The 23280-nt window shown below is 41.8% G+C and overlaps 16 non-coding genes across 16 annotated transcripts; all 16 read right to left on the reverse strand.

The window, feature by feature from the left end:
- Positions 1 to 87: 87 nt before the first annotated feature.
- TRNAV-CAC (transfer RNA valine (anticodon CAC)) lies at positions 88 to 160 on the reverse strand. The gene has a single exon. It is a non-coding gene; the product is annotated as a tRNA-Val (tRNA).
- A 272-nt stretch (positions 161 to 432) lies between these two features.
- Positions 433 to 504, reverse strand: TRNAP-UGG (transfer RNA proline (anticodon UGG)). Its single transcript has one exon. It is a non-coding gene; the product is annotated as a tRNA-Pro (tRNA).
- Positions 505 to 2484: 1980 nt separating this feature from the next.
- On the reverse strand, positions 2485 to 2557 carry TRNAV-CAC (transfer RNA valine (anticodon CAC)). The gene has a single exon. It is a non-coding gene; the product is annotated as a tRNA-Val (tRNA).
- Positions 2558 to 2829: 272 nt separating this feature from the next.
- TRNAP-UGG (transfer RNA proline (anticodon UGG)) lies at positions 2830 to 2901 on the reverse strand. Its single transcript has one exon. It is a non-coding gene; the product is annotated as a tRNA-Pro (tRNA).
- A 1980-nt stretch (positions 2902 to 4881) lies between these two features.
- On the reverse strand, positions 4882 to 4954 carry TRNAV-CAC (transfer RNA valine (anticodon CAC)). The gene has a single exon. It is a non-coding gene; the product is annotated as a tRNA-Val (tRNA).
- Positions 4955 to 5226: 272 nt separating this feature from the next.
- On the reverse strand, positions 5227 to 5298 carry TRNAP-UGG (transfer RNA proline (anticodon UGG)). Its single transcript has one exon. It is a non-coding gene; the product is annotated as a tRNA-Pro (tRNA).
- A 1980-nt stretch (positions 5299 to 7278) lies between these two features.
- On the reverse strand, positions 7279 to 7351 carry TRNAV-CAC (transfer RNA valine (anticodon CAC)). The gene has a single exon. It is a non-coding gene; the product is annotated as a tRNA-Val (tRNA).
- A 2324-nt stretch (positions 7352 to 9675) lies between these two features.
- Positions 9676 to 9748, reverse strand: TRNAV-CAC (transfer RNA valine (anticodon CAC)). The gene has a single exon. It is a non-coding gene; the product is annotated as a tRNA-Val (tRNA).
- A 272-nt stretch (positions 9749 to 10020) lies between these two features.
- On the reverse strand, positions 10021 to 10092 carry TRNAP-UGG (transfer RNA proline (anticodon UGG)). Its single transcript has one exon. It is a non-coding gene; the product is annotated as a tRNA-Pro (tRNA).
- Positions 10093 to 12072: 1980 nt separating this feature from the next.
- On the reverse strand, positions 12073 to 12145 carry TRNAV-CAC (transfer RNA valine (anticodon CAC)). Its single transcript has one exon. It is a non-coding gene; the product is annotated as a tRNA-Val (tRNA).
- A 272-nt stretch (positions 12146 to 12417) lies between these two features.
- Positions 12418 to 12489, reverse strand: TRNAP-UGG (transfer RNA proline (anticodon UGG)). The gene has a single exon. It is a non-coding gene; the product is annotated as a tRNA-Pro (tRNA).
- A 1980-nt stretch (positions 12490 to 14469) lies between these two features.
- On the reverse strand, positions 14470 to 14542 carry TRNAV-CAC (transfer RNA valine (anticodon CAC)). Its single transcript has one exon. It is a non-coding gene; the product is annotated as a tRNA-Val (tRNA).
- Positions 14543 to 16866: 2324 nt separating this feature from the next.
- On the reverse strand, positions 16867 to 16939 carry TRNAV-CAC (transfer RNA valine (anticodon CAC)). Its single transcript has one exon. It is a non-coding gene; the product is annotated as a tRNA-Val (tRNA).
- Positions 16940 to 19263: 2324 nt separating this feature from the next.
- On the reverse strand, positions 19264 to 19336 carry TRNAV-CAC (transfer RNA valine (anticodon CAC)). The gene has a single exon. It is a non-coding gene; the product is annotated as a tRNA-Val (tRNA).
- A 272-nt stretch (positions 19337 to 19608) lies between these two features.
- On the reverse strand, positions 19609 to 19680 carry TRNAP-UGG (transfer RNA proline (anticodon UGG)). Its single transcript has one exon. It is a non-coding gene; the product is annotated as a tRNA-Pro (tRNA).
- Positions 19681 to 21660: 1980 nt separating this feature from the next.
- On the reverse strand, positions 21661 to 21733 carry TRNAV-CAC (transfer RNA valine (anticodon CAC)). Its single transcript has one exon. It is a non-coding gene; the product is annotated as a tRNA-Val (tRNA).
- Between the last annotated feature and the right edge of the window lie 1547 nt (positions 21734 to 23280).

The following is a 23280-nucleotide window of genomic DNA, read 5'->3' on the forward strand; positions in this document are numbered from 1 at the left end:
GAGATTGCATGAAATAATCTTCAGGGCTTGGACAATTCCATGGCAAAACGGCACCTATCAACATTGTAGCCAACACAATATAACAACTGTTTCTGCCCGGTTTCGAACCGGGGACCTTTCGCGTGTGAGGCGAACGTGATAACCACTACACTACAGAAACAGATACCTACAGTTGATTTTTCTGTAATGAAACTGCTCCGAACTGGCTATTCCATGGGCCTCTGGCTTTAGATTTCTTTCATGCAACCTGCCCGACATCCCTAGCTGAACGCTCGTACATGCCATGCAAGACCAGATGTTTGGTATTAGCTCAGACTGGGCAGGGCTGAAGCATGAGACTCTAGCAAAGAATTATCCACTACTGCAAAGAAAAAATTGATGTTGGTTTTGAAACGCAAACTTCAAAACAACTTGAAAAGAGTACCAAGAAAAGGGCTCGTCCGGGATTTGAACCCGGGACCTCTCGCACCCAAAGCGAGAATCATACCCCTAGACCAACGAGCCCTCAAAATCCTCTTACCTCTCAAAAGCTAATACCGGCTCTAAGCCCGCAATGAAGATCATGCTGGTATCTTTATGATGCTTGGTCTGTGAATACGCATGAAAGTCAGTCTCAACTTACCCTTTCTCAAACGATAGCACTATCATTTACAAGTGTCTCCTTTTATTCCGTCCCAGCTTTGGACACGTCTTACAGGAAGTCAGCCCTTATTTATATATTTCTTCAGTGGCTGAAGCTTAATGAGAAAGAGTAACAAGTTGTTCATAACAACATAAGAAACACATTGTGCATTTTCTCTTAAATACTCCTTCACTTTGTGCCAAAAGAAATACCAAGGTGAATACCTAGGCCACAGATTCAAGCTAAAGATCTTCCTGCTGAATGCAAGGCGCATTAAAAACTGCATATCGCTGGACTAAAGCATTCCTTGCATAGCCTCTAACATCATAACATAACTGAGCTGCTAGCAGCAAGCTAACCAATACCTTTCTGAAATGAGAATGACATGTGCTTATCTGCTCAATCAGTGCTCAATCAGGCTCGATCAGGCGAGATTTAGAAAAGGTGGAAAGGGTCCAAGTGGATGCCCCTTCCTTTTTAGGGTGGGTCCTGCTGACTATCATAGGATTGCTTGTAAAAGTGGCCAGGGTCAGAGGAAAAGCTGCCAACACTTCTTAGCGTTCTCTATAGATGCAGCCATTTTCTGTGACTGTAATTTCGGCCTTTTCCCAGAAGTCTCTATTCTGCCTATGCAAATTAACAAAAGCAGTGCTTATTCCTCACTTGCTCAAATGTCCTTCCTGTCCAGAAAGCTCTGATTAAGCATGCTTATTTTCTTTTTCTGGGATATTTTAAATTGTTTCGCTGTCCAGTCTGTGGCAGTAGAAAGCTGCTTATGATGCCAGGTTTTGATGAATCCCCAAGGTACAAGTACAGAGGAATATATCAGTCTCTAGGATATGGAACTTTTAGCTAACACATCACAATATGTGATGCTTGCCAAGAAAACACTACATTCTGGAGCGCTGATGATCAGAACATTCTGCTCCTGAAGGATAGAAAAGACAGCTTGATTGAAATAAAGTCTGTTTATATTGACGCTCTCTCTCTCCCTATATATACATACATGCATACACACACACACACAGGTATGTCATGCATTTCTTCAGATTTGTTTCAACCATTTACCATTTATTGGAGAATCCCTACTTTTCAAGTGACTGCAAATGAAGTCATCTCTGGCACTTTTTGTGCAAAGTAAGAGACACACATGACACCTTTTTATAAAAGTCATCGGTTTCTTTGTTACTGTGTACTTTCAAAGCATGGGGCTTTCACACGTCAGGTAAACCTGATTACCACTACACAACAAAAGCAGATGCAGCTTTCTTATCTATGTCGTGATAGAACAGTTGTGAATTGAGTAGAAGAAGGGCCCTGATGTGATACTTATTACATGCAGCCTGTAAGATAGTCAAACATGCAGGCTAGGAAGGAAGATGCAAATATCAATGTATTAGAAAAACACCTAAAGGCGAGTGATATGCTTTCATTCATGCATGGCTAGGAAAAATCGCCATACTGTTGCAAACATTCTTACACCACCAACTGGAAATAAATGATTCTGACATTAAACGTAAAGGTGACAATGCATTTGTATCATCACCCTGAGAAGGATCATCTTGGAATTGAGCCGAGGGCCTCTGCACTCAAAGCCAGAAACACTCCACTAAAATAAGATTCCTGTTGGTGCCAACAATTCTCCATGTTAATGCTTGTTCTAGGTGAGCAGTGAACCGATTGCAGGGCTCTTTTGAAAGCAAGGTCTGAGAACCAACAGATACATCCACACGCCGATTACTTTAGTGTTTTGAGAGAATTCCCTTTCTTGGAACGAGATTGCATGAAATAATCTTCAGGGCTTGGACAATTCCATGGCAAAACGGCACCTATCAACATTGTAGCCAACACAATATAACAACTGTTTCTGCCCGGTTTCGAACCGGGGACCTTTCGCGTGTGAGGCGAACGTGATAACCACTACACTACAGAAACAGATACCTACAGTTGATTTTTCTGTAATGAAACTGCTCCGAACTGGCTATTCCATGGGCCTCTGGCTTTAGATTTCTTTCATGCAACCTGCCCGACATCCCTAGCTGAACGCTCGTACATGCCATGCAAGACCAGATGTTTGGTATTAGCTCAGACTGGGCAGGGCTGAAGCATGAGACTCTAGCAAAGAATTATCCACTACTGCAAAGAAAAAATTGATGTTGGTTTTGAAACGCAAACTTCAAAACAACTTGAAAAGAGTACCAAGAAAAGGGCTCGTCCGGGATTTGAACCCGGGACCTCTCGCACCCAAAGCGAGAATCATACCCCTAGACCAACGAGCCCTCAAAATCCTCTTACCTCTCAAAAGCTAATACCGGCTCTAAGCCCGCAATGAAGATCATGCTGGTATCTTTATGATGCTTGGTCTGTGAATACGCATGAAAGTCAGTCTCAACTTACCCTTTCTCAAACGATAGCACTATCATTTACAAGTGTCTCCTTTTATTCCGTCCCAGCTTTGGACACGTCTTACAGGAAGTCAGCCCTTATTTATATATTTCTTCAGTGGCTGAAGCTTAATGAGAAAGAGTAACAAGTTGTTCATAACAACATAAGAAACACATTGTGCATTTTCTCTTAAATACTCCTTCACTTTGTGCCAAAAGAAATACCAAGGTGAATACCTAGGCCACAGATTCAAGCTAAAGATCTTCCTGCTGAATGCAAGGCGCATTAAAAACTGCATATCGCTGGACTAAAGCATTCCTTGCATAGCCTCTAACATCATAACATAACTGAGCTGCTAGCAGCAAGCTAACCAATACCTTTCTGAAATGAGAATGACATGTGCTTATCTGCTCAATCAGTGCTCAATCAGGCTCGATCAGGCGAGATTTAGAAAAGGTGGAAAGGGTCCAAGTGGATGCCCCTTCCTTTTTAGGGTGGGTCCTGCTGACTATCATAGGATTGCTTGTAAAAGTGGCCAGGGTCAGAGGAAAAGCTGCCAACACTTCTTAGCGTTCTCTATAGATGCAGCCATTTTCTGTGACTGTAATTTCGGCCTTTTCCCAGAAGTCTCTATTCTGCCTATGCAAATTAACAAAAGCAGTGCTTATTCCTCACTTGCTCAAATGTCCTTCCTGTCCAGAAAGCTCTGATTAAGCATGCTTATTTTCTTTTTCTGGGATATTTTAAATTGTTTCGCTGTCCAGTCTGTGGCAGTAGAAAGCTGCTTATGATGCCAGGTTTTGATGAATCCCCAAGGTACAAGTACAGAGGAATATATCAGTCTCTAGGATATGGAACTTTTAGCTAACACATCACAATATGTGATGCTTGCCAAGAAAACACTACATTCTGGAGCGCTGATGATCAGAACATTCTGCTCCTGAAGGATAGAAAAGACAGCTTGATTGAAATAAAGTCTGTTTATATTGACGCTCTCTCTCTCCCTATATATACATACATGCATACACACACACACACAGGTATGTCATGCATTTCTTCAGATTTGTTTCAACCATTTACCATTTATTGGAGAATCCCTACTTTTCAAGTGACTGCAAATGAAGTCATCTCTGGCACTTTTTGTGCAAAGTAAGAGACACACATGACACCTTTTTATAAAAGTCATCGGTTTCTTTGTTACTGTGTACTTTCAAAGCATGGGGCTTTCACACGTCAGGTAAACCTGATTACCACTACACAACAAAAGCAGATGCAGCTTTCTTATCTATGTCGTGATAGAACAGTTGTGAATTGAGTAGAAGAAGGGCCCTGATGTGATACTTATTACATGCAGCCTGTAAGATAGTCAAACATGCAGGCTAGGAAGGAAGATGCAAATATCAATGTATTAGAAAAACACCTAAAGGCGAGTGATATGCTTTCATTCATGCATGGCTAGGAAAAATCGCCATACTGTTGCAAACATTCTTACACCACCAACTGGAAATAAATGATTCTGACATTAAACGTAAAGGTGACAATGCATTTGTATCATCACCCTGAGAAGGATCATCTTGGAATTGAGCCGAGGGCCTCTGCACTCAAAGCCAGAAACACTCCACTAAAATAAGATTCCTGTTGGTGCCAACAATTCTCCATGTTAATGCTTGTTCTAGGTGAGCAGTGAACCGATTGCAGGGCTCTTTTGAAAGCAAGGTCTGAGAACCAACAGATACATCCACACGCCGATTACTTTAGTGTTTTGAGAGAATTCCCTTTCTTGGAACGAGATTGCATGAAATAATCTTCAGGGCTTGGACAATTCCATGGCAAAACGGCACCTATCAACATTGTAGCCAACACAATATAACAACTGTTTCTGCCCGGTTTCGAACCGGGGACCTTTCGCGTGTGAGGCGAACGTGATAACCACTACACTACAGAAACAGATACCTACAGTTGATTTTTCTGTAATGAAACTGCTCCGAACTGGCTATTCCATGGGCCTCTGGCTTTAGATTTCTTTCATGCAACCTGCCCGACATCCCTAGCTGAACGCTCGTACATGCCATGCAAGACCAGATGTTTGGTATTAGCTCAGACTGGGCAGGGCTGAAGCATGAGACTCTAGCAAAGAATTATCCACTACTGCAAAGAAAAAATTGATGTTGGTTTTGAAACGCAAACTTCAAAACAACTTGAAAAGAGTACCAAGAAAAGGGCTCGTCCGGGATTTGAACCCGGGACCTCTCGCACCCAAAGCGAGAATCATACCCCTAGACCAACGAGCCCTCAAAATCCTCTTACCTCTCAAAAGCTAATACCGGCTCTAAGCCCGCAATGAAGATCATGCTGGTATCTTTATGATGCTTGGTCTGTGAATACGCATGAAAGTCAGTCTCAACTTACCCTTTCTCAAACGATAGCACTATCATTTACAAGTGTCTCCTTTTATTCCGTCCCAGCTTTGGACACGTCTTACAGGAAGTCAGCCCTTATTTATATATTTCTTCAGTGGCTGAAGCTTAATGAGAAAGAGTAACAAGTTGTTCATAACAACATAAGAAACACATTGTGCATTTTCTCTTAAATACTCCTTCACTTTGTGCCAAAAGAAATACCAAGGTGAATACCTAGGCCACAGATTCAAGCTAAAGATCTTCCTGCTGAATGCAAGGCGCATTAAAAACTGCATATCGCTGGACTAAAGCATTCCTTGCATAGCCTCTAACATCATAACATAACTGAGCTGCTAGCAGCAAGCTAACCAATACCTTTCTGAAATGAGAATGACATGTGCTTATCTGCTCAATCAGTGCTCAATCAGGCTCGATCAGGCGAGATTTAGAAAAGGTGGAAAGGGTCCAAGTGGATGCCCCTTCCTTTTTAGGGTGGGTCCTGCTGACTATCATAGGATTGCTTGTAAAAGTGGCCAGGGTCAGAGGAAAAGCTGCCAACACTTCTTAGCGTTCTCTATAGATGCAGCCATTTTCTGTGACTGTAATTTCGGCCTTTTCCCAGAAGTCTCTATTCTGCCTATGCAAATTAACAAAAGCAGTGCTTATTCCTCACTTGCTCAAATGTCCTTCCTGTCCAGAAAGCTCTGATTAAGCATGCTTATTTTCTTTTTCTGGGATATTTTAAATTGTTTCGCTGTCCAGTCTGTGGCAGTAGAAAGCTGCTTATGATGCCAGGTTTTGATGAATCCCCAAGGTACAAGTACAGAGGAATATATCAGTCTCTAGGATATGGAACTTTTAGCTAACACATCACAATATGTGATGCTTGCCAAGAAAACACTACATTCTGGAGCGCTGATGATCAGAACATTCTGCTCCTGAAGGATAGAAAAGACAGCTTGATTGAAATAAAGTCTGTTTATATTGACGCTCTCTCTCTCCCTATATATACATACATGCATACACACACACACACAGGTATGTCATGCATTTCTTCAGATTTGTTTCAACCATTTACCATTTATTGGAGAATCCCTACTTTTCAAGTGACTGCAAATGAAGTCATCTCTGGCACTTTTTGTGCAAAGTAAGAGACACACATGACACCTTTTTATAAAAGTCATCGGTTTCTTTGTTACTGTGTACTTTCAAAGCATGGGGCTTTCACACGTCAGGTAAACCTGATTACCACTACACAACAAAAGCAGATGCAGCTTTCTTATCTATGTCGTGATAGAACAGTTGTGAATTGAGTAGAAGAAGGGCCCTGATGTGATACTTATTACATGCAGCCTGTAAGATAGTCAAACATGCAGGCTAGGAAGGAAGATGCAAATATCAATGTATTAGAAAAACACCTAAAGGCGAGTGATATGCTTTCATTCATGCATGGCTAGGAAAAATCGCCATACTGTTGCAAACATTCTTACACCACCAACTGGAAATAAATGATTCTGACATTAAACGTAAAGGTGACAATGCATTTGTATCATCACCCTGAGAAGGATCATCTTGGAATTGAGCCGAGGGCCTCTGCACTCAAAGCCAGAAACACTCCACTAAAATAAGATTCCTGTTGGTGCCAACAATTCTCCATGTTAATGCTTGTTCTAGGTGAGCAGTGAACCGATTGCAGGGCTCTTTTGAAAGCAAGGTCTGAGAACCAACAGATACATCCACACGCCGATTACTTTAGTGTTTTGAGAGAATTCCCTTTCTTGGAACGAGATTGCATGAAATAATCTTCAGGGCTTGGACAATTCCATGGCAAAACGGCACCTATCAACATTGTAGCCAACACAATATAACAACTGTTTCTGCCCGGTTTCGAACCGGGGACCTTTCGCGTGTGAGGCGAACGTGATAACCACTACACTACAGAAACAGATACCTACAGTTGATTTTTCTGTAATGAAACTGCTCCGAACTGGCTATTCCATGGGCCTCTGGCTTTAGATTTCTTTCATGCAACCTGCCCGACATCCCTAGCTGAACGCTCGTACATGCCATGCAAGACCAGATGTTTGGTATTAGCTCAGACTGGGCAGGGCTGAAGCATGAGACTCTAGCAAAGAATTATCCACTACTGCAAAGAAAAAATTGATGTTGGTTTTGAAACGCAAACTTCAAAACAACTTGAAAAGAGTACCAAGAAAAGGGCTCGTCCGGGATTTGAACCCGGGACCTCTCGCACCCAAAGCGAGAATCATACCCCTCGACCAACGAGCCCTCAAAATCCTCTTACCTCTCAAAAGCTAATACCGGCTCTAAGCCCGCAATGAAGATCATGCTGGTATCTTTATGATGCTTGGTCTGTGAATACGCATGAAAGTCAGTCTCAACTTACCCTTTCTCAAACGATAGCACTATCATTTACAAGTGTCTCCTTTTATTCCGTCCCATCTTTGGACACGTCTTACAGGAAGTCAGCCCTTATTTATATATTTCTTCAGTGGCTGAAGCTTAATGAGAAAGAGTAACAAGTTGTTCATAACAACATAAGAAACACATTGTGCATTTTCTCTTAAATACTCCTTCACTTTGTGCCAAAAGAAATACCAAGGTGAATACCTAGGCCACAGATTCAAGCTAAAGATCTTCCTGCTGAATGCAAGGCGCAATAAAAACTGCATATCGCTGGACTAAAGCATTCCTTGCATAGCCTCTAACATCATAACATAACTGAGCTGCTAGCAGCAAGCTAACCAATACCTTTCTGAAATGAGAATGACATGTGCTTATCTGCTCAATCAGTGCTCAATCAGGCTCAATCAGGCGAGATTTAGAAAAGGTGGAAAGGGTCCAAGTGGATGCCCCTTCCTTTTTAGGGTGGGTCCTGCTGACTATCATAGGATTGCTTGTAAAAGTGGCCAGGGTCAGAGGAAAAGCTGCCAACACTTCTTAGCGTTCTCTATAGATGCAGCCATTTTCTGTGACTGTAATTTCGGCCTTTTCCCAGAAGTCTCTATTCTGCCTATGCAAATTAACAAAAGCAGTGCTTATTCCTCACTTGCTCAAATGTCCTTCCTGTCCAGAAAGCTCTGATTAAGCATGCTTATTTTCTTTTTCTGGGATATTTTAAATTGTTTCGCTGTCCAGTCTGTGGCAGTAGAAAGCTGCTTATGATGCCAGGTTTTGATGAATCCCCAAGGTACAAGTACAGAGGAATATATCAGTCTCTAGGATATGGAACTTTTAGCTAACACATCACAATATGTGATGCTTGCCAAGAAAACACTACATTCTGGAGCGCTGATGATCAGAACATTCTGCTCCTGAAGGATAGAAAAGACAGCTTGATTGAAATAAAGTCTGTTTATATTGACGCTCTCTCTCTCCCTATATATACATACATGCATACACACACACACACAGGTATGTCATGCATTTCTTCAGATTTGTTTCAACCATTTACCATTTATTGGAGAATCCCTACTTTTCAAGTGACTGCAAATGAAGTCATCTCTGGCACTTTTTGTGCAAAGTAAGAGACACACGTGACACCTTTTTATAAAAGTCATCGGTTTCTTTGTTACTGTGTACTTTCAAAGCATGGGGCTTTCACACGTCAGGTAAACCTGATTACCACTACACAACAAAAGCAGATGCAGCTTTCTTATCTATGTCGTGATAGAACAGTTGTGAATTGAGTAGAAGAAGGGCCCTGATGTGATACTTATTACATGCAGCCTGTAAGATAGTCAAACATGCAGGCTAGGAAGGAAGATGCAAATATCAATGTATTAGAAAAACACCTAAAGGCGAGTGATATGCTTTCATTCATGCATGGCTAGGAAAAATCGCCATACTGTTGCAAACATTCTTACACCACCAACTGGAAATAAATGATTCTGACATTAAACGTAAAGGTGACAATGCATTTGTATCATCACCCTGAGAAGGATCATCTTGGAATTGAGCCGAGGGCCTCTGCACTCAAAGCCAGAAACACTCCACTAAAATAAGATTCCTGTTGGTGCCAACAATTCTCCATGTTAATGCTTGTTCTAGGTGAGCAGTGAACCGATTGCAGGGCTCTTTTGAAAGCAAGGTCTGAGAACCAACAGATACATCCACACGCCGATTACTTTAGTGTTTTGAGAGAATTCCCTTTCTTGGAACGAGATTGCATGAAATAATCTTCAGGGCTTGGACAATTCCATGGCAAAACGGCACCTATCAACATTGTAGCCAACACAATATAACAACTGTTTCTGCCCGGTTTCGAACCGGGGACCTTTCGCGTGTGAGGCGAACGTGATAACCACTACACTACAGAAACAGATACCTACAGTTGATTTTTCTGTAATGAAACTGCTCCGAACTGGCTATTCCATGGGCCTCTGGCTTTAGATTTCTTTCATGCAACCTGCCCGACATCCCTAGCTGAACGCTCGTACATGCCATGCAAGACCAGATGTTTGGTATTAGCTCAGACTGGGCAGGGCTGAAGCATGAGACTCTAGCAAAGAATTATCCACTACTGCAAAGAAAAAATTGATGTTGGTTTTGAAACGCAAACTTCAAAACAACTTGAAAAGAGTACCAAGAAAAGGGCTCGTCCGGGATTTGAACCCGGGACCTCTCGCACCCAAAGCGAGAATCATACCCCTAGACCAACGAGCCCTCAAAATCCTCTTACCTCTCAAAAGCTAATACCGGCTCTAAGCCCGCAATGAAGATCATGCTGGTATCTTTATGATGCTTGGTCTGTGAATACGCATGAAAGTCAGTCTCAACTTACCCTTTCTCAAACGATAGCACTATCATTTACAAGTGTCTCCTTTTATTCCGTCCCAGCTTTGGACACGTCTTACAGGAAGTCAGCCCTTATTTATATATTTCTTCAGTGGCTGAAGCTTAATGAGAAAGAGTAACAAGTTGTTCATAACAACATAAGAAACACATTGTGCATTTTCTCTTAAATACTCCTTCACTTTGTGCCAAAAGAAATACCAAGGTGAATACCTAGGCCACAGATTCAAGCTAAAGATCTTCCTGCTGAATGCAAGGCGCATTAAAAACTGCATATCGCTGGACTAAAGCATTCCTTGCATAGCCTCTAACATCATAACATAACTGAGCTGCTAGCAGCAAGCTAACCAATACCTTTCTGAAATGAGAATGACATGTGCTTATCTGCTCAATCAGTGCTCAATCAGGCTCGATCAGGCGAGATTTAGAAAAGGTGGAAAGGGTCCAAGTGGATGCCCCTTCCTTTTTAGGGTGGGTCCTGCTGACTATCATAGGATTGCTTGTAAAAGTGGCCAGGGTCAGAGGAAAAGCTGCCAACACTTCTTAGCGTTCTCTATAGATGCAGCCATTTTCTGTGACTGTAATTTCGGCCTTTTCCCAGAAGTCTCTATTCTGCCTATGCAAATTAACAAAAGCAGTGCTTATTCCTCACTTGCTCAAATGTCCTTCCTGTCCAGAAAGCTCTGATTAAGCATGCTTATTTTCTTTTTCTGGGATATTTTAAATTGTTTCGCTGTCCAGTCTGTGGCAGTAGAAAGCTGCTTATGATGCCAGGTTTTGATGAATCCCCAAGGTACAAGTACAGAGGAATATATCAGTCTCTAGGATATGGAACTTTTAGCTAACACATCACAATATGTGATGCTTGCCAAGAAAACACTACATTCTGGAGCGCTGATGATCAGAACATTCTGCTCCTGAAGGATAGAAAAGACAGCTTGATTGAAATAAAGTCTGTTTATATTGACGCTCTCTCTCTCCCTATATATACATACATGCATACACACACACACACAGGTATGTCATGCATTTCTTCAGATTTGTTTCAACCATTTACCATTTATTGGAGAATCCCTACTTTTCAAGTGACTGCAAATGAAGTCATCTCTGGCACTTTTTGTGCAAAGTAAGAGACACACATGACACCTTTTTATAAAAGTCATCGGTTTCTTTGTTACTGTGTACTTTCAAAGCATGGGGCTTTCACACGTCAGGTAAACCTGATTACCACTACACAACAAAAGCAGATGCAGCTTTCTTATCTATGTCGTGATAGAACAGTTGTGAATTGAGTAGAAGAAGGGCCCTGATGTGATACTTATTACATGCAGCCTGTAAGATAGTCAAACATGCAGGCTAGGAAGGAAGATGCAAATATCAATGTATTAGAAAAACACCTAAAGGCGAGTGATATGCTTTCATTCATGCATGGCTAGGAAAAATCGCCATACTGTTGCAAACATTCTTACACCACCAACTGGAAATAAATGATTCTGACATTAAACGTAAAGGTGACAATGCATTTGTATCATCACCCTGAGAAGGATCATCTTGGAATTGAGCCGAGGGCCTCTGCACTCAAAGCCAGAAACACTCCACTAAAATAAGATTCCTGTTGGTGCCAACAATTCTCCATGTTAATGCTTGTTCTAGGTGAGCAGTGAACCGATTGCAGGGCTCTTTTGAAAGCAAGGTCTGAGAACCAACAGATACATCCACACGCCGATTACTTTAGTGTTTTGAGAGAATTCCCTTTCTTGGAACGAGATTGCATGAAATAATCTTCAGGGCTTGGACAATTCCATGGCAAAACGGCACCTATCAACATTGTAGCCAACACAATATAACAACTGTTTCTGCCCGGTTTCGAACCGGGGACCTTTCGCGTGTGAGGCGAACGTGATAACCACTACACTACAGAAACAGATACCTACAGTTGATTTTTCTGTAATGAAACTGCTCCGAACTGGCTATTCCATGGGCCTCTGGCTTTAGATTTCTTTCATGCAACCTGCCCGACATCCCTAGCTGAACGCTCGTACATGCCATGCAAGACCAGATGTTTGGTATTAGCTCAGACTGGGCAGGGCTGAAGCATGAGACTCTAGCAAAGAATTATCCACTACTGCAAAGAAAAAATTGATGTTGGTTTTGAAACGCAAACTTCAAAACAACTTGAAAAGAGTACCAAGAAAAGGGCTCGTCCGGGATTTGAACCCGGGACCTCTCGCACCCAAAGCGAGAATCATACCCCTAGACCAACGAGCCCTCAAAATCCTCTTACCTCTCAAAAGCTAATACCGGCTCTAAGCCCGCAATGAAGATCATGCTGGTATCTTTATGATGCTTGGTCTGTGAATACGCATGAAAGTCAGTCTCAACTTACCCTTTCTCAAACGATAGCACTATCATTTACAAGTGTCTCCTTTTATTCCGTCCCAGCTTTGGACACGTCTTACAGGAAGTCAGCCCTTATTTATATATTTCTTCAGTGGCTGAAGCTTAATGAGAAAGAGTAACAAGTTGTTCATAACAACATAAGAAACACATTGTGCATTTTCTCTTAAATACTCCTTCACTTTGTGCCAAAAGAAATACCAAGGTGAATACCTAGGCCACAGATTCAAGCTAAAGATCTTCCTGCTGAATGCAAGGCGCATTAAAAACTGCATATCGCTGGACTAAAGCATTCCTTGCATAGCCTCTAACATCATAACATAACTGAGCTGCTAGCAGCAAGCTAACCAATACCTTTCTGAAATGAGAATGACATGTGCTTATCTGCTCAATCAGTGCTCAATGAGGCTCGATCAGGCGAGATTTAGAAAAGGTGGAAAGGGTCCAAGTGGATGCCCCTTCCTTTTTAGGGTGGGTCCTGCTGACTATCATAGGATTGCTTGTAAAAGTGGCCAGGGTCAGAGGAAAAGCTGCCAACACTTCTTAGCGTTCTCTATAGATGCAGCCATTTTCTGTGACTGTAATTTCGGCCTTTTCCCAGAAGTCTCTATTCTGCCTATGCAAATTAACAAAAGCAGTGCTTATTCCTCACTTGCTCAAATGTCCTTCCTGTCCAGAAAGCTCTGATTAAGCATGCTTATTTTCTTTTTCTGGGATATTTTAAATTGTTTCGCTGTCCAGTCTGTGGCAGTAGAAAGCTGCTTATGATGCCAGGTTTTGATGAATCCCCAAGGTACAAGTACAGAGGAATATATCAGTCTCTAGGATATGGAACTTTTAGCTAACACATCACAATATGTGATGCTTGCCAAGAAAACACTACATTCTGGAGCGCTGATGATCAGAACATTCTGCTCCTGAAGGATAGAAAAGACAGCTTGATTGAAATAAAGTCTGTTTATATTGACGCTCTCTCTCTCCCTATATATACATACATGCATACACACACACACACAGGTATGTCATGCATTTCTTCAGATTTGTTTCAACCATTTACCATTTATTGGAGAATCCCTACTTTTCAAGTGACTGCAAATGAAGTCATCTCTGGCACTTTTTGTGCAAAGTAAGAGACACACATGACACCTTTTTATAAAAGTAATCGGTTTCTTTGTTACTGTGTACTTTCAAAGCATGGGGCTTTCACACGTCAGGTAAACCTGATTACCACTACACAACAAAAGCAGATGCAGCTTTCTTATCTATGTCGTGATAGAACAGTTGTGAATTGAGTAGAAGAAGGGCCCTGATGTGATACTTATTACATGCAGCCTGTAAGATAGTCAAACATGCAGGCTAGGAAGGAAGATGCAAATATCAATGTATTAGAAAAACACCTAAAGGCGAGTGATATGCTTTCATTCATGCATGGCTAGGAAAAATCGCCATACTGTTGTAAACATTCTTACACCACCAACTGGAAATAAATGATTCTGACATTAAACGTAAAGGTGACAATGCATTTGTATCATCACCCTGAGAAGGATCATCTTGGAATTGAGCCGAGGGCCTCTGCACTCAAAGCCAGAAACACTCCACTAAAATAAGATTCCTGTTGGTGCCAACAATTCTCCATGTTAATGCTTGTTCTAGGTGAGCAGTGAACCGATTGCAGGGCTCTTTTGAAAGCAAGGTCTGAGAACCAACAGATACATCCACACGCCGATTACTTTAGTGTTTTGAGAGAATTCCCTTTCTTGGAACGAGATTGCATGAAATAATCTTCAGGGCTTGGACAATTCCATGGCAAAACGGCACCTATCAACATTGTAGCCAACACAATATAACAACTGTTTCTGCCCGGTTTCGAACCGGGGACCTTTCGCGTGTGAGGCGAACGTGATAACCACTACACTACAGAAACAGATACCTACAGTTGATTTTTCTGTAATGAAACTGCTCCGAACTGGCTATTCCATGGGCCTCTGGCTTTAGATTTCTTTCATGCAACCTGCCCGACATCCCTAGCTGAACGCTCGTACATGCCATGCAAGACCAGATGTTTGGTATTAGCTCAGACTGGGCAGGGCTGAAGCATGAGACTCTAGCAAAGAATTATCCACTACTGCAAAGAAAAAATTGATGTTGGTTTTGAAACGCAAACTTCAAAACAACTTGAAAAGAGTACCAAGAAAAGGGCTCGTCCGGGATTTGAACCCGGGACCTCTCGAACCCAAAGCGAGAATCATACCCCTAGACCAACGAGCCCTCAAAATCCTCTTACCTCTCAAAAGCTAATACCGGCTCTAAGCCCGCAATGAAGATCATGCTGGTATCTTTATGATGCTTGGTCTGTGAATACGCATGAAAGTCAGTCTCAACTTACCCTTTCTCAAACGATAGCACTATCATTTACAAGTGTCTCCTTTTATTCCGTCCCAGCTTTGGACACGTCTTACAGGAAGTCAGCCCTTATTTATATATTTCTTCAGTGGCTGAAGCTTAATGAGAAAGAGTAACAAGTTGTTCATAACAACATAAGAAACACATTGTGCATTTTCTCTTAAATACTCCTTCACTTTGTGCCAAAAGAAATACCAAGGTGAATACCTAGGCCACAGATTCAAGCTAAAGATCTTCCTGCTGAATGCAAGGCGCATTAAAAACTGCATATCGCTGGACTAAAGCATTCCTTGCATAGCCTCTAACATCATAACATAACTGAGCTGCTAGCAGCAAGCTAACCAATACCTTTCTGAAATGAGAATGACATGTGCTTATCTGCTCAATCAGTGCTCAATCAGGCTCGATCAGGCGAGATTTAGAAAAGGTGGAAAGGGTCCAAGTGGATGCCCCTTCCTTTTTAGGGTGGGTCCTGCTGACTATCATAGGATTGCTTGTAAAAGTGGCCAGGGTCAGAGGAAAAGCTGCCAACACTTCTTAGCGTTCTCTATAGATGCAGCCATTTTCTGTGACTGTAATTTCGGCCTTTTCCCAGAAGTCTCTATTCTGCCTATGCAAATTTACAAAAGCAGTGCTTATTCCTCACTTGCTCAAATGTCCTTCCTGTCCAGAAAGCTCTGATTAAGCATGCTTATTTTCTTTTTCTGGGATATTTTAAATTGTTTCGCTGTCCAGTCTGTGGCAGTAGAAAGCTGCTTATGATGCCAGGTTTTGATGAATCCCCAAGGTACAAGTACAGAGGAATATATCAGTCTCTAGGATATGGAACTTTTAGCTAACACATCACAATATGTGATGCTTGCCAAGAAAACACTACATTCTGGAGCGCTGATGATCAGAACATTCTGCTCCTGAAGGATAGAAAAGACAGCTTGATTGAAATAAAGTCTGTTTATATTGACGCTCTCTCTCTCCCTATATATACATACATGCATACACACACACACACAGGTATGTCATGCATTTCTTCAGATTTGTTTCAACCATTTACCATTTATTGGAGAATCCCTACTTTTCAAGTGACTGCAAATGAAGTCATCTCTGGCACTTTTTGTGCAAAGTAAGAGACACACATGACACCTTTTTATAAAAGTCATCGGTTTCTTTGTTACTGTGTACTTTCAAAGCATGGGGCTTTCACACGTCAGGTAAACCTGATTACCACTACACAACAAAAGCAGATGCAGCTTTCTTATCTATGTCGTGATAGAACAGTTGTGAATTGAGTAGAAGAAGGGCCCTGATGTGATACTTATTACATGCAGCCTGTAAGATAGTCAAACATGCAGGCTAGGAAGGAAGATGCAAATATCAATGTATTAGAAAAACACCTAAAGGCGAGTGATATGCTTTCATTCATGCATGGCTAGGAAAAATCGCCATACTGTTGCAAACATTCTTACACCACCAACTGGAAATAAATGATTCTGACATTAAACGTAAAGGTGACAATGCATTTGTATCATCACCCTGAGAAGGATCATCTTGGAATTGAGCCGAGGGCCTCTGCACTCAAAGCCAGAAACACTCCACTAAAATAAGATTCCTGTTGGTGCCAACAATTCTCCATGTTAATGCTTGTTCTAGGTGAGCAGTGAACCGATTGCAGGGCTCTTTTGAAAGCAAGGTCTGAGAACCAACAGATACATCCACACGCCGATTACTTTAGTGTTTTGAGAGAATTCCCTTTCTTGGAACGAGATTGCATGAAATAATCTTCAGGGCTTGGACAATTCCATGGCAAAACGGCACCTATCAACATTGTAGCCAACACAATATAACAACTGTTTCTGCCCGGTTTCGAACCGGGGACCTTTCGCGTGTGAGGCGAACGTGATAACCACTACACTACAGAAACAGATACCTACAGTTGATTTTTCTGTAATGAAACTGCTCCGAACTGGCTATTCCATGGGCCTCTGGCTTTAGATTTCTTTCATGCAACCTGCCCGACATCCCTAGCTGAACGCTCGTACATGCCATGCAAGACCAGATGTTTGGTATTAGCTCAGACTGGGCAGGGCTGAAGCATGAGACTCTAGCAAAGAATTATCCACTACTGCAAAGAAAAAATTGATGTTGGTTTTGAAACGCAAACTTCAAAACAACTTGAAAAGAGTACCAAGAAAAGGGCTCGTCCGGGATTTGAACCCGGGACCTCTCGCACCCAAAGCGAGAATCATACCCCTCGACCAACGAGCCCTCAAAATCCTCTTACCTCTCAAAAGCTAATACCGGCTCTAAGCCCGCAATGAAGATCATGCTGGTATCTTTATGATGCTTGGTCTGTGAATACGCATGAAAGTCAGTCTCAACTTACCCTTTCTCAAACGATAGCACTATCATTTACAAGTGTCTCCTTTTATTCCGTCCCATCTTTGGACACGTCTTACAGGAAGTCAGCCCTTATTTATATATTTCTTCAGTGGCTGAAGCTTAATGAGAAAGAGTAACAAGTTGTTCATAACAACATAAGAAACACATTGTGCATTTTCTCTTAAATACTCCTTCACTTTGTGCCAAAAGAAATACCAAGGTGAATACCTAGGCCACAGATTCAAGCTAAAGATCTTCCTGCTGAATGCAAGGCGCAATAAAAACTGCATATCGCTGGACTAAAGCATTCCTTGCATAGCCTCTAACATCATAACATAACTGAGCTGCTAGCAGCAAGCTAACCAATACCTTTCTGAAATGAGAATGACATGTGCTTATCTGCTCAATCAGTGCTCAATCAGGCTCAATCAGGCGAGATTTAGAAAAGGTGGAAAGGGTCCAAGTGGATGCCCCTTCCTTTTTAGGGTGGGTCCTGCTGACTATCATAGGATTGCTTGTAAAAGTGGCCAGGGTCAGAGGAAAAGCTGCCAACACTTCTTAGCGTTCTCTATAGATGCAGCCATTTTCTGTGACTGTAATTTCGGCCTTTTCCCAGAAGTCTCTATTCTGCCTATGCAAATTAACAAAAGCAGTGCTTATTCCTCACTTGCTCAAATGTCCTTCCTGTCCAGAAAGCTCTGATTAAGCATGCTTATTTTCTTTTTCTGGGATATTTTAAATTGTTTCGCTGTCCAGTCTGTGGCAGTAGAAAGCTGCTTATGATGCCAGGTTTTGATGAATCCCCAAGGTACAAGTACAGAGGAATATATCAGTCTCTAGGATATGGAACTTTTAGCTAACACATCACAATATGTGATGCTTGCCAAGAAAACACTACATTCTGGAGCGCTGATGATCAGAACATTCTGCTCCTGAAGGATAGAAAAGACAGCTTGATTGAAATAAAGTCTGTTTATATTGACGCTCTCTCTCTCCCTATATATACATACATGCATACACACACACACACAGGTATGTCATGCATTTCTTCAGATTTGTTTCAACCATTTACCATTTATTGGAGAATCCCTACTTTTCAAGTGACTGCAAATGAAGTCATCTCTGGCACTTTTTGTGCAAAGTAAGAGACACACGTGACACCTTTTTATAAAAGTCATCGGTTTCTTTGTTACTGTGTACTTTCAAAGCATGGGGCTTTCACACGTCAGGTAAACCTGATTACCACTACACAACAAAAGCAGATGCAGCTTTCTTATCTATGTCGTGATAGAACAGTTGTGAATTGAGTAGAAGAAGGGCCCTGATGTGATACTTATTACATGCAGCCTGTAAGATAGTCAAACATGCAGGCTAGGAAGGAAGATGCAAATATCAATGTATTAGAAAAACACCTAAAGGCGAGTGATATGCTTTCATTCATGCATGGCTAGGAAAAATCGCCATACTGTTGCAAACATTCTTACACCACCAACTGGAAATAAATGATTCTGACATTAAACGTAAAGGTGACAATGCATTTGTATCATCACCCTGAGAAGGATCATCTTGGAATTGAGCCGAGGGCCTCTGCACTCAAAGCCAGAAACACTCCACTAAAATAAGATTCCTGTTGGTGCCAACAATTCTCCATGTTAATGCTTGTTCTAGGTGAGCAGTGAACCGATTGCAGGGCTCTTTTGAAAGCAAGGTCTGAGAACCAACAGATACATCCACACGCCGATTACTTTAGTGTTTTGAGAGAATTCCCTTTCTTGGAACGAGATTGCATGAAATAATCTTCAGGGCTTGGACAATTCCATGGCAAAACGGCACCTATCAACATTGTAGCCAACACAATATAACAACTGTTTCTGCCCGGTTTCGAACCGGGGACCTTTCGCGTGTGAGGCGAACGTGATAACCACTACACTACAGAAACAGATACCTACAGTTGATTTTTCTGTAATGAAACTGCTCCGAACTGGCTATTCCATGGGCCTCTGGCTTTAGATTTCTTTCATGCAACCTGCCCGACATCCCTAGCTGAACGCTCGTACATGCCATGCAAGACCAGATGTTTGGTATTAGCTCAGACTGGGCAGGGCTGAAGCATGAGACTCTAGCAAAGAATTATCCACTACTGCAAAGAAAAAATTGATGTTGGTTTTGAAACGCAAACTTCAAAACAACTTGAAAAGAGTACCAAGAAAAGGGCTCGTCCGGGATTTGAACCCGGGACCTCTCGCACCCAAAGCGAGAATCATACCCCTAGACCAACGAGCCCTCAAAATCCTCTTACCTCTCAAAAGCTAATACCGGCTCTAAGCCCGCAATGAAGATCATGCTGGTATCTTTATGATGCTTGGTCTGTGAATACGCATGAAAGTCAGTCTCAACTTACCCTTTCTCAAACGATAGCACTATCATTTACAAGTGTCTCCTTTTATTCCGTCCCAGCTTTGGACACGTCTTACAGGAAGTCAGCCCTTATTTATATATTTCTTCAGTGGCTGAAGCTTAATGAGAAAGAGTAACAAGTTGTTCATAACAACATAAGAAACACATTGTGCATTTTCTCTTAAATACTCCTTCACTTTGTGCCAAAAGAAATACCAAGGTGAATACCTAGGCCACAGATTCAAGCTAAAGATCTTCCTGCTGAATGCAAGGCGCATTAAAAACTGCATATCGCTGGACTAAAGCATTCCTTGCATAGCCTCTAACATCATAACATAACTGAGCTGCTAGCAGCAAGCTAACCAATACCTTTCTGAAATGAGAATGACATGTGCTTATCTGCTCAATCAGTGCTCAATCAGGCTCGATCAGGCGAGATTTAGAAAAGGTGGAAAGGGTCCAAGTGGATGCCCCTTCCTTTTTAGGGTGGGTCCTGCTGACTATCATAGGATTGCTTGTAAAAGTGGCCAGGGTCAGAGGAAAAGCTGCCAACACTTCTTAGCGTTCTCTATAGATGCAGCCATTTTCTGTGACTGTAATTTCGGCCTTTTCCCAGAAGTCTCTATTCTGCCTATGCAAATTAACAAAAGCAGTGCTTATTCCTCACTTGCTCAAATGTCCTTCCTGTCCAGAAAGCTCTGATTAAGCATGCTTATTTTCTTTTTCTGGGATATTTTAAATTGTTTCGCTGTCCAGTCTGTGGCAGTAGAAAGCTGCTTATGATGCCAGGTTTTGATGAATCCCCAAGGTACAAGTACAGAGGAATATATCAGTCTCTAGGATATGGAACTTTTAGCTAACACATCACAATATGTGATGCTTGCCAAGAAAACACTACATTCTGGAGCGCTGATGATCAGAACATTCTGCTCCTGAAGGATAGAAAAGACAGCTTGATTGAAATAAAGTCTGTTTATATTGACGCTCTCTCTCTCCCTATATATACATACATGCATACACACACACACACAGGTATGTCATGCATTTCTTCAGATTTGTTTCAACCATTTACCATTTATTGGAGAATCCCTACTTTTCAAGTGACTGCAAATGAAGTCATCTCTGGCACTTTTTGTGCAAAGTAAGAGACACACATGACACCTTTTTATAAAAGTCATCGGTTTCTTTGTTACTGTGTACTTTCAAAGCATGGGGCTTTCACACGTCAGGTAAACCTGATTACCACTACACAACAAAAGCAGATGCAGCTTTCTTATCTATGTCGTGATAGAACAGTTGTGAATTGAGTAGAAGAAGGGCCCTGATGTGATACTTATTACATGCAGCCTGTAAGATAGTCAAACATGCAGGCTAGGAAGGAAGATGCAAATATCAATGTATTAGAAAAACACCTAAAGGCGAGTGATATGCTTTCATTCATGCATGGCTAGGAAAAATCGCCATACTGTTGCAAACATTCTTACACCACCAACTGGAAATAAATGATTCTGACATTAAACGTAAAGGTGACAATGCATTTGTATCATCACCCTGAGAAGGATCATCTTGGAATTGAGCCGAGGGCCTCTGCACTCAAAGCCAGAAACACTCCACTAAAATAAGATTCCTGTTGGTGCCAACAATTCTCCATGTTAATGCTTGTTCTAGGTGAGCAGTGAACCGATTGCAGGGCTCTTTTGAAAGCAAGGTCTGAGAACCAACAGATACATCCACACGCCGATTACTTTAGTGTTTTGAGAGAATTCCCTTTCTTGGAACGAGATTGCATGAAATAATCTTCAGGGCTTGGACAATTCCATGGCAAAACGGCACCTATCAACATTGTAGCCAACACAATATAACAACTGTTTCTGCCCGGTTTCGAACCGGGGACCTTTCGCGTGTGAGGCGAACGTGATAACCACTACACTACAGAAACAGATACCTACAGTTGATTTTTCTGTAATGAAACTGCTCCGAACTGGCTATTCCATGGGCCTCTGGCTTTAGATTTCTTTCATGCAACCTGCCCGACATCCCTAGCTGAACGCTCGTACATGCCATGCAAGACCAGATGTTTGGTATTAGCTCAGACTGGGCAGGGCTGAAGCATGAGACTCTAGCAAAGAATTATCCACTACTGCAAAGAAAAAATTGATGTTGGTTTTGAAACGCAAACTTCAAAACAACTTGAAAAGAGTACCAAGAAAAGGGCTCGTCTGGGATTTGAACCCGGGACCTCTCGCACCCAAAGCGAGAATCATACCCCTAGACCAACGAGCCCTCAAAATCCTCTTACCTCTCAAAAGCTAATACCGGCTCTAAGCCCGCAATGAAGATCATGCTGGTATCTTTATGATGCTTGGTCTGTGAATACGCATGAAAGTCAGTCTCAACTTACCCTTTCTCAAACGATAGCACTATCATTTACAAGTGTCTCCTTTTATTCCGTCCCAGCTTTGGACACGTCTTACAGGAAGTCAGCCCTTATTTATATATTTCTTCAGTGGCTGAAGCTTAATGAGAAAGAGTAACAAGTTGTTCATAACAACATAAGAAACACATTGTGCATTTTCTCTTAAATACTCCTTCACTTTGTGCCAAAAGAAATACCAAGGTGAATACCTAGGCCACAGATTCAAGCTAAAGATCTTCCTGCTGAATGCAAGGCGCATTAAAAACTGCATATCGCTGGACTAAAGCATTCCTTGCATAGCCTCTAACATCATAACATAACTGAGCTGCTAGCAGCAAGCTAACCAATACCTTTCTGAAATGAGAATGACATGTGCTTATCTGCTCAATCAGTGCTCAATCAGGCTCGATCAGGCGAGATTTAGAAAAGGTGGAAAGGGTCCAAGTGGATGCCCCTTCCTTTTTAGGGTGGGTCCTGCTGACTATCATAGGATTGCTTGTAAAAGTGGCCAGGGTCAGAGGAAAAGCTGCCAACACTTCTTAGCGTTCTCTATAGATGCAGCCATTTTCTGTGACTGTAATTTCGGCCTTTTCCCAGAAGTCTCTATTCTGCCTATGCAAATTAACAAAAGCAGTGCTTATTCCTCACTTGCTCAAATGTCCTTCCTGTCCAGAAAGCTCTGATTAAGCATGCTTATTTTCTTTTTCTGGGATATTTTAAATTGTTTCGCTGTCCAGTCTGTGGCAGTAGAAAGCTGCTTATGATGCCAGGTTTTGATGAATCCCCAAGGTACAAGTACAGAGGAATATATCAGTCTCTAGGATATGGAACTTTTAGCTAACACATCACAATATGTGATGCTTGCCAAGAAAACACTACATTCTGGAGCGCTGATGATCAGAACATTCTGCTCCTGAAGGATAGAAAAGACAGCTTGATTGAAATAAAGTCTGTTTATATTGACGCTCTCTCTCTCCCTATATATACATACATGCATACACACACACACACAGGTATGTCATGCATTTCTTCAGATTTGTTTCAACCATTTACCATTTATTGGAGAATCC

This window comes from Triturus cristatus, chromosome 8 (assembly GCF_964204655.1).
Source record: "Triturus cristatus chromosome 8, aTriCri1.1, whole genome shotgun sequence".
NCBI lineage: Eukaryota > Metazoa > Chordata > Amphibia > Caudata > Salamandridae > Triturus > Triturus cristatus.